The following is an 8,191-nucleotide window of genomic DNA, read 5'->3' on the forward strand; positions in this document are numbered from 1 at the left end:
TTTTTTCCATGTTCATTTATCCCCCTATACCCTCTTTTACCTCCACCTACCCCCACTCCCCAATCCCGCAGTCACCACACTGTTGTCTGTGTCCATGAGTTCTCTCGTTCTCTCTCTCTCTCTCTCTCTCTCTCTCTCTCTCTCTCTCTCTTTTTTCTTTAAGGAGGTAGAGAATTGCAGTAGTTCAAGACCGTGGAAACTGTCTTAGAGGCATTTTCCCACTTGTTTTGCTTAGAGAGAGCTCTGGTCCCAGGTACAGATGCTCTCTGTATACATAGAGCTGTGGAGAGGAGGTGCACAGGATGTTAGGCTGCTTGGAAGGCATAAGATCCCCTCCCGTCCTGCACTGTGCTCCCCACTCCCTAGCTGGTCCCAGTGGTTCTGTCTCTCGGCAGATTTGATCTGTGTGTCCATGTGCTGGACAGTCAGTGGGCGCTCATTTCCCAGGGTCATGATATCCTTGGCCTGGCCTGCTTCTATTCTGCTTGCTTAGATCTGCTGCTCTACGGAAAAGGTAAATCTTATGCATGGCTCTTTTGTACTCCTGGGGGATTCAGACCTTAGATGGGGCCTGAGGTTGGGAACACAGGCAGTCATGAGCTGGCACCTGGCATGGCCTCTGCTCCCAGCTCCTGGCTCTGCAAAGTCTAGGAACCACATTGTGATTCAGGGGTGCCTGCCTTACATATACCTCCTCCCTATACCACACACCTTCGAAACCCGTTCCTACATGGACAGCTTCTAGTAGCCTGGCTACCTTCTCTGTCCACAGGATTGCTGTGCCAGCCCTTTGGAGAGTGTCTACGTTTCATTCAATATTATGAGCATAGCTGCGTTCTAACCTCTCAGCGCAATGTGATGCTGGGGGTCCACGCCTCTCTGGCCATGTGGTAATGTGTGGTGCCAGTCTTACTCCAGGTCTATGGGAAAGGGTAGAAATTTAAGGACACAATGAAGTCATTATTTCACATCTCTGACCCACTTCTAAATACTGTCACCTCCCATCCCCATCTTATTAGAGAGATCTTCTTTTCTTCTTTTTCTTCAACAGGCTTAGGCCCTATAGGTTGAGGGTTAAGTTTGGGGTTACATGTATGTGCTAGATAACCCATGGCAAGGCTGAATATCAATAGTCTCTTTTTAAGTCTTACTTGCGACTTACATACGAGAAAGTAACTTGTATGCGAATTAGTAACCTTGGCCACTTCCCAGTATCACAATTCTCACTATCAAGGAGGTCTCGGAGCCTTAGAAAATGATGCTTCTATGAAATAGCCATGGTTAGTAAGCAGGGGACAGAGCTCAGAGCTGCGATGTTTTTCCCTCCAGGTTTGCCCGGGACTCACAGTGGAACCTGTTTGAGTATCACTTCTGCAAGGCTCGCCAGTTGGTGAAAAGAACCAATGCCTCACTGTTTGGTTCACATGGCTTTGTCCGGTTCCTAGAGTGCCATGTGCTGATGTTACAGAAAGTGCCAGAGGGTGTCTTCATGCACATTCCCCCAGAGACTCCGAGTCAAGTCTTAAAGGTACCTGTTTCTCTACTGTCCTTCAACTAACAGTTAAGGTAGCGTTTGACCCTGTGATACTCTGCCACCTACATCTGTCCCTTACTCTTCTGTTTGCTGCCTGTCTCTTTTGTCCCCTTGAATTCTTTTGTCCCTCCACCTAGAAAGTCTTTCTGCCTACCTCACGTACTCTCCCAGATATTCCTGCACGTAGGTCAGGACTGGATCCCAAAGGCAGGAGAAACCTTTGCACAGCTACTGCCCAACACCATTGAAATGTTAACCATCAGCCCTTCTCAGTGGACCCGTTCTGGCCAGTCTTTAACTTGGCACATCTCCCTACAGCCCTGCTTTCTAGTTCCTCTGTTCAAACCAACTTTCTGTGCCTACTTTGCCACCAATAACTCGTCCTTGTTCCCCCAGCCTGAGTGAGTGTGCTGAGTGGGGGCTGTTGTAAGTGCTGACAGAGTGGGGTGGAGGGAGGGAAAGTGCTAATCCCTGAGCTAATGGACCCTCCTTTCCTTTCAGTACTTTAAGGAGTTCTTCTCTCGATGTGTGACCTGCCCTGTCTATCACCGGTGGGTCTCAGAGCTGCAAGCCTCTGTAATGAGATATGGAAAGAGAGAAGTCATGCCCTTGACTAACATCATCAGGCCTTTGGACACCTGCTTGGCTAGGATTTGGATTGAGGGAGAATTCCTGGAGGAAAACAAGTCCTTTGATGGAAATTTAGCAATACAGAGTAAGCATTCCTTCCTGGAACCCTTGTCTGAGAGACACAAAGAACAGTCTCTGGTTCCTATTCACGAGCCGCCAAAGGCTTCACCTCCGAAGTAAGAAGGGACACACAGGTGTAAGGAGTTAGTCCTTGCTCTAGAGGTGGTTACTGTCTTCTCACAAGTGCTGGGCCCAGCCTAGACCCATTGCTAAGTAATGTAAGAGCCTCTCTCAGGCCTTTGTTCAGCATCTGGAATCCTTAAGTGTAGGAAGTTCCTCCTAGGTCCCAGCTTACACAAGATCGTTCCCTCAGAGGTCACTAAGGGAGAACGAAGGCCTTAGAAATCACAGTGTAATGTCTTAATGTCTGTGAAGGTAAATGGTAAGACATGGACAAGCAAAAGAGGGGAAGGAATATGGTATCTTGCCTCAGGGCTCCTTTTGCAGGGTCATGAGTTAAATCTGTAATTGCTGAGAATATTCTTTGTGTTTGTGATCGTCTTTATGTTCCTGGTTCTAGGGTTTGACAGAGTGACTGATGTCAAGGAGAACAGGGATGAAGAAGAAATTCAAGAATGTAATATTAAAACAAAAAAAATCATCTGAAGGGATCATGATTCTCTTATTGTATATAACACAAAGAAATGCCTCAAGTTCTCCTTTTAAAGATACTGTATATTTTAATAAAAGGCTGTGTTTCTGGCCCTAGCTGGTTTGGCTCAGTGGATAGAGCGTCGGCCTGTGGATTGAAGGATCCTGGGTTCGAGGGCATGTGCCCGGGTTGCCCCCTCGATCCCCAGTGGTGGTGGGTGGTGGTGGTGCAGGAGGCAGCCAATCATTGATTCTCTCTCATCATTGATGTTTCTACCTCTCTTCCTCTCCCTTCCTTTCTGAGGTCAATATATATATATTAAAAAGCCTGTATTTCTGAAGCATGAAATTTAGATCTTTCTTAACTCTGGACTGTCAATTACACAACTGTAGAGAAATTAAAACTGGGATAGACTTTACGATGAACTGATTCCATCACAGATAAGGTAGGATCCATTAGCAGACAGGAAACAGCCCTAATGAAGAGGTTGTCATTACAAAGGAAGGCTCGCAGTGTGGGTGCTTTGGTGCTGACCACTTTTGGCATAGGTGTGGAAATGGGCTGCTAAGAAACCAAGGAATGCCCTCGCTAGTTTTGCTCAGTGGTTAAGAGTATCGGCCTGCGGACAGGAGGGTCCCGGGTTCAATTCTGGTCAAGGGCACTTGCCTAGGTTGCGGGCTCAGACCCCAGTGGAGGGTGTGCGGAAGGCGATCAATGATTCTCTTTTATCATTGATATTTCTATCTCTTCCTCTCCCTTCCTCTCTGAAATAAATAAAAATAAATTATATATATATATAAGAAACCAAAGAATCTTGAGAGGTATATGGTGGGAATTCATTTCTCCTTTGTGGTATATGATTTGGGCATTTCCATGAAAAACTGAAATTGCCAGAAGGTATATGACTCTAGCCCTTTTCTTTATTCTCCCCTTTGGAGCTCTGTCTTTGGTCTTTATCTCTTCGATGGTCTTTCTTCCACAGAGTACAACCTTCCCACTGATTTTTATGCTTATAACTCAATCATTAGTGTTCATAAAGCCAGTTAACTAATGATATGATAGCTACCACTTATCCTTCACTCTGTGCTTGAAGTACATTCTTTAAATCCTCTTATCAATTCTGTGAAGCAAGTATTTTTATTAATTCCCATTGTATAGATGAAGAAGCTGAAGCTTAGAAAGTTTTTGCTCTAAGAAACAGCCACAAAATGGTGGAGCTGGAATTCCAACTCCAATTTAATTCCAGAGTTTACGCTCTTCACCACTAGGCTCACTGGCTTTCCTGGGACCTAGCCTACAGTCAGCTACCCTGCGCCCAGGCTCCAGTATTCTGTTCAAATGGTCAGTCAGAACTCCAAGGATGTTTGGGAAAGAGAGGCCTGGACTTCTTTTAAATTGTCCTATCTAGTCCGCTCATACCCTCCTCCCTCCTCTTGTCACATTTCTTCCTCCCTCCTCCACTCCCCTCATTTCCCTTCCACTTTTCCGCCTCTTACTCCCCCGCCCACCCCACTTCCTTTCTCCTCTTCTATCCTTTAAATTTCTGAGAGACAGTATAGCGTAGTGGTCAGGAGCAAGGACTCTGAGCCAGGCAGCCTGGGTCAGATTTTAACTCCTACATATTAGCTGTGTTACTTTCATCATATAATTTATTTTCTTTATGCTTCACTTTCCTTTTCTGTAAATAAGGATTAAAAAGATTGTCATTGGCCAAAACCGGTTTGGCTCAGTGGATAGAGAGTCGGCCTGCGGACTGAAAGGTCCCGGGTTTGATTCCGGTCAGAGGCATGTGCCTGGGTTGCGGGCACATCCCCAGTGGGGAGTGTGCAGGAGGCAGCTAATCGATGTTTCTAACTCTCTATCTCTCTCCCTTCCTCTCTGTAAAAAATCAATATTTTTTTTTTAAAAAAAAGATTGTCATTGTGAAAATTAAATGCATATAAAGTGCTAGAACAGTGCCTGGCACATAGTAGGCACTCAAGAGATGTTAGCTGTTATCGATTCAATTTTTATATTTAAAAATAGATAATACATTTATGTGGTACAAAATTCAAAGAACAAAGGTATGTAACAGTGAAAGTTTCCCATTTCTGTCCTCCAGCCACCAGTCTCTCTCCCCAGAGCTGAGGTGCGTTACCCTTCCTGTGTGTCCTTGCAGAAGTATTCTATGCACGTGCAAGCTACGGTATATATTTGCTGCACCCTTCTTTCCCACAGCAGTACTAATAAGATATTCCTTTTTTGCATTTATTTCCCTTTTGGAAATTTTTTAAAGAATTTTATTGAAAATGGGAACATCTGTAATAGTGTAAACAACAAAAATAAAGTTAAAAAATTCCAAACCCCTTCATCATCCTTTATCAAATTCCATCATAGCATATTCTTGATCAGTAACTCAAAACAGAAAAACAATGAAGAACAAAGAACAAAGGAAATCTGTAATTTTTATTCTGAACAAGTAATAAATTTTAGCCCTAGCCAGTGTGGCTCAGTTGGTTGGAGAGTCATTCTGTACCCAAAAGGTGACGGGTTCAATTCCAGGTCAGGACAAATACCTAGATTATGGGTTCTATCCCTCGTCAGGGTGCATGTGGAGGCAACCGACCTCTCTCTCTCTCTCTCTCTCTCTCTCTCTCTCTCTCCCCACTCCCTTCTTCTCTCTAAAATCAATAAAAAATAAAAAATACATTAATTAATTTAAAAAGTAACAAATTTTATACCACTCTTTACCACCTTTTATATTCTGAAATTTATTCTCCACATACGCAGAAAAATTTGTTTGATATTGTAATAACATTGATTAGAAACGAACAAAGGTTTAATTCTACCTGCTCAAACTAGCAATATAATCTTACATAAGATATTGAATCACTTTAATAAAAGTATTAGTTTAAAAGATTATAATTACTAACGTGAATGAAGTGAACTTTCTTGATGAGTTTTTGTTGAGTTTTATCAAGCCTTTTTATCATCTATGCAGATGTAGCTATGTTTCTTTTCCTTATTCATTTGGTGTGCTATATCATGGTAATGTTTTCTAACAGTAAATTATTTTTAAAGAGGGGAAAAAAGAATTTTATTGAGATAAAATTCAGCCTTTCAAGGTGTGCAATTTAGTACATCACAACGCTGTGCAATCGTTACCACTAAGTCCAGAACATTTTTAGCACCCCAAGAAAGGAACTCAGTGCTCATTAGTAGTCACTCCACAGGCCCCCTTACCCAAACCCCTAGGTTTGGATTATTCATTGCTAGTGTATAGAAATAAAACTGATTTTTATATATTAATTTTGTACCCTAAAACTTCTCTGAACTCATTTACTAACTCTAAGTTTTTTGTGTATTCCTTAGAATTTTCTGTGTACAAGATTATGTTCTGTAAATAAAGATAATTTTACTTCTTCCTTTCCAATCTGGATGTCTTTTATTTCCTTTTCTTGCCTGACTACACTTGCTAGACCTCTAGTACAATGTTGAATACAAGTGGCAAGAGGTAACATTCTTATTGTTCTCAATCTTAGGGGGAAAGCTTTAAGTATGGTGTTAGCTGTGAGTCTTTGTAGGTGCCTTTTATCAGGTTAAGAAAAATTCCTGCTAGTTTGTTGAATGTTTTTATCATAACAGGGTGTTGAATTCTGTCAAATGTTTTTTCTTCATCTATTGAAATGACCATGTGGGTTTTGGTCCTTTTCATGGCGTATAATCCTTTCTATTTGTTTCTTGATCTTCTTTTACTGGTATTTTGTTGAGGATTTTTGGGTCTACATTCATAAGGGATGTTTTCTTATGATCCCTTTGTCTAGTTTGTGCATCAAGGTAAAACTGGCTTCATAGAATGAGTTGGGAAGTATTCCTTCCTTTCTTTTCTATTTTTTGGAAGAGTTTATAAAGGACTGGTTTTAAAAGTCTTTCAGTATTTGGTAGAATTCACCAGTGAAGCCATGTGAGCCTGCGTTTCTCTTTGTGGAAATTTTTAAAATTAATTAAACCTTAACGTGTTACTAGCCTATTCAGATTTTCTATTTCCTCTTGAGTGAGTTTTAGTAACTTGTGTCTTTCTAGGAATTTGTCTTTTTCATCTAGGTTATCTAATTTGTTGGTACATAGTTGTTCATAGTATTCCTTGTAGTACTTTGTTTATCTCATAAGGTCAGTAGTTCTTCCTCCACTTTCATTCCTAATTTTGTAATTTGAGTCTTCTCTTTTTTTCTTGGCCAGTGTAGCTAAGTTTGTTAATTTTGTTTATCTTTTTTCAATGGGTCTTAAAAATAGAGCAAGAGAGACATAGGTGTGAGAGAGAAATATTGCTCAGTTGCCTCCCATATGTGCCCCAACCAGGGACAGAACCCAATAACCTAGGTATGTGCCCTGACTGGGAATTGAACCCACAACATTTTAGTGTACAGGACGATGCTCCAACCAACTGAGCTACCTGTCCAGGGCATTTAGAAATGTTTTTTACATATTTGTTAGTTTCCAAAGTTATAAGTTCATTCTATTGTGGTCAGAAGACATACTTTGTATGATTTCAATCTTTTAAATTTATTGACACTTGTTTATGGTCAAACATATGGTCTGTCCTGGAGAATGCTGCATTACATGCTATTGTTAGAGTGTTCTACAGGTGTCTGTTAAGTCTAGTTGATTTATGATGTCGTTCATGTCTACTATTTCCTTGTTGATATTCCACTTAACTTGTTCTATCCATTATTGAAAATGGGACCTTGAAGTCTAGTATTATTACTGTTTGTCTACTTTTCCCTTTAGTTCTGTCAGTTTTTGCTTCAAGTATTTTGAAGTTTTGTTAGAAACACATATATTTATATTATTACTAGAGGTCCAGTACATGAAATTCATGCATAGGGTAGGGTCCCTCGGCCTGGCCTGCACCCTCTCACAATCCAGGACTCCTTGGGGGATGTCTGACTGCCAGTTTAGGCCTAAACTGGCAGTTGGACATCCCTCTCACAATCTGGGACCACTGGCTCCTAACCACTGGCCTGCCTGCCTGCCTGATCTCCCCTAACTGCTTGCCTGCCTGCCTGATTGCCCCTAACTGCCTCTGCCTGCCTGCCTGATCGCCCCTAGCCACTCACCTGCCTGCCGATGGCCCCTAACTGCTCACCTGTCTGCCTGATTGCCCCTAACCACTCACCTGCCTGCCTGATCATCCCTAACCACTCTGCCTGTCTGCCTGACCACCCCTAACCACCTCTGCCTCAGCCCCGCTGCTGCGGCTTCATCTGAAAGGACTTCCGTATGACCTCCGGAAAGTTGTTTGGCTGTCCAGTCTAATTAGCATATTATGCTTTTATTGTTATAGACTAGAGGCCCGGTGCACAAAAATTTGTGCACTCAGGGGAAGGGGGGCGTCC

This window comes from Myotis davidii, unplaced genomic scaffold, assembly GCF_000327345.1.
Source record: "Myotis davidii unplaced genomic scaffold, ASM32734v1 scaffold167, whole genome shotgun sequence".
Lineage (NCBI taxonomy): Eukaryota > Metazoa > Chordata > Mammalia > Chiroptera > Vespertilionidae > Myotis > Myotis davidii.